The sequence below is a fragment of the Ochotona curzoniae genome, unplaced genomic scaffold (assembly GCF_017591425.1).
Source record: "Ochotona curzoniae isolate NIBS_2020 unplaced genomic scaffold, NIBS_Ocur_1.0 scaffold_2683, whole genome shotgun sequence".
Lineage (NCBI taxonomy): Eukaryota > Metazoa > Chordata > Mammalia > Lagomorpha > Ochotonidae > Ochotona > Ochotona curzoniae.
This window is the reverse complement of record NW_024467100.1, coordinates 5,273,111-5,275,816: the sequence shown is the minus strand read 5'-3', so window position 1 is coordinate 5,275,816 and position 2,706 is coordinate 5,273,111. Positions and strand designations below refer to the sequence as shown.

The following is a 2,706-nucleotide window of genomic DNA, read 5'->3' as shown; positions in this document are numbered from 1 at the left end:
AACCAAAATAAAAGCAGATGAAGCAAACATGACATAATGGGAGATACACCTTAGAGACTGAGTTCATCATGCTTTTCTCCCTGCTTTTTTGTATGCATTAAAGTTTTTGCCATAACAACTAAAATCATCTAATCAACTAATGAGTGCCCTGTGCCCCACATACTACTTTACTGTGTCCCCAAACAGTTTTATTAGGTCCATGACTCAGATCTTAAAGAGGAGGAAAATAAGGCTCAGAGAAGTTTGGAATCTTGTCTGAGATCACACGACCAGAACAAGGCAGAGCTGGGATTGACCCTGGGAGTCCCCTGCCTCCCACAGTGCCTGGGCAAGGAAGCAAGTGTCCAAGGTCTTAGGCATGAAGCTGATGTGGAGACCCAGGGAGAAGAAGTAAGAAGAGGGCCCTCAAGCATGTATGTATCCCGGGAAGGCAGCGGGCTGTCAGGAAAGTCAAAAGGAGGAGCTGGCTGCAGACATGCAGTAAGGAGTTGAGCTTTGGCTATACCTGCCTTACTTAACTCCCCCTTGAACCATCCTCCTTATAGGAAGAGCATGGGTCCTTTGCATAGTTGACAGCCAGGTTCCAAGAGGGTAGGTAACTTTTCTAAGGTCATGGGAATGCATAGTTCTTGATTCTGCAGAAGGTTTCCTACATCAAACACCCCTCTTCATAGAAGGGAGAAAGTAGGAGAAAGGCAGCCCACCACGACCACCCCACCAAACCAATGGCAGGTGTGTTGAGTAGTTCAGCATGGCCAAAGAGGCTTTATGCCTCTTCCAGGTGTTTGGTGGCTTGCAGGTGCCACCAGCTTCATTGGGGTGCAGGCAAGCAGGATGGGTTCAGGGCTGGTGTTTTTGACAGTTGCACCTGCTGTCAACCTCCAGGTCACCCTTTCAAGCCCCACCCACTCACCTATGAGCTGTCATCTGTCTCTGCCACAAGCTCCCTACCAGTCAGACTTTCTCAAACCTCTCTGCACAAACAGCAACCCCACCCCACCCTCACTTCCCATCTTTCCTTGGATTCCTCTCTGCTGTCAGACTGCATGGAAGAGATGCCTCTCCTCTCTCCACCTCCAGCCCAGGAGTGCTGAGAGGGCAGAGATGTGGCCCGATCCATTCAGCAGCACCAGCCCAGGCTCTGTGAGTATTTGCTATTGTCATAGTTTGTGGGAAAGAGCACACTTTATTGGGAAGCAGAATGAGTAGTAATCAAAGGACACCTAACACTCCAGAGGATGCACACAATGTTTATTCATAAAATCAACTGCAACCTGGGTTCCTCTGGGCAGCTTCCCCACCCCAACACCTCACTCCTAGGAGTAGAAAAATGGCAGCTATCACCCTGCAGTGGTCCACTAGAGATACAGCCCAGGAGTTGTGGGTAGGGTTTTTATAAAGGACATTCTCTTTAGATTTCTTGAAGTCCTTGCTTCCTTGCTTCTTCCTTCCATTCTGCACTCTCTCGAGGTCCCCAGAGCAGCTTCTGTACAGATGGCCTTGGTGGCAGCCCCAGGGAGGTCATCTTTAATCGTGACTGAGATGTCCACAGTTAAAGCCTAGGCCACTGTCATCTTGCTTGTGTGAATCTGAAAGATGTGCTTCTGTGCCTTTTCATCAGACAGAGGGAGTCCAGTCTTCCAGTTGACACTGCCTCGTCTGTTAAGTGCTGAAGTTTTTTGTTTTGTTTTTCTCCTCTTAAATCAAATCCATCCAGCTGGGTCACCAGCTCCAACATCATTGGCAGAATTTCTCTCTCTGCCAGAATTTGAGGCACATATTTTTTTGTCCCTATAGCGTGAGTCAGTTTCACTGAAGCACATAATGGGAAGTGCATGTTCTTCAGCCACACAGAAAAATTCCTGTATGAATTTAGGCCCATCACCTAGGTACTTCAGAGTAAGCTTGGAGCCAACCACTCTTAAGAAAGTGGTGATGTGTGATTTGCTACTGCTTTGGCCAACATTGTTTTACTTGTATCCGGTGGACCACAGACCCACCCCACTTGGGAAACTTTATTCCCATCTCATAATATTCTGGAAGGGTGAAAAGAAGCTCTACAGATTCCTTAATATCCTGGATCTAGTTGTCCACCCTGTATCAGCATAGTTCTCCTAAGGGGCCATTTCTACCTTCATCATCACTGCCTCCCCCCAGGATTAGCATAGATCTCCTGAGGGACCATTTCCACCTTCAACACTGTGACCTGGGAAGGGGTCTTTGTCATCCATCAGCACACCCTTATCACAGCATGCATCTTGTGGCTGAGCAGGACTGAGTAGCCTGATTCTATCTGCTTCTTGTCCACAGAGAAAAGGATGCTGACCTAGGGTTCCAGCCCCACAAGGTCGACACAGTGGCGAACTTGACATCCATGATCACCCCCAAGGTTCCTGTTCAAAGTGGGGTCCCTCTCAGGTCATCCTATCTTGGATCCTTCCCCTTTCTGCTTTTCTCCAAATTGTTTCCTTTGTTCCTAGTTTCTAGTGAATTCTTCCTCCGTGAGAAGATAGTCTTTAATTCTAACTTCAATAATTTTAGTCAGCTGTGGGTGGAAGGTGTCACCAGGGGCAGTCAGCTGGCAGCCTCGGGTGCTTTTGTTTTCTTCCTCCTTCCTCTTTCTGCTTGGCACAGGAGGTTTTCATTTCTCTCTTGTCCTTGCTGTCCTCCTCTGGGACTGTGATCACCACTCTGACCTTTATTCAT

At 47.9% G+C, this 2,706-nt stretch overlaps 1 pseudogene; it reads right to left on the bottom strand.

The window, feature by feature from the left end:
• Positions 1-1,263: 1,263 nt before the first annotated feature.
• On the bottom strand, positions 1,264-2,706 carry LOC121171534 (annotated as a pseudogene).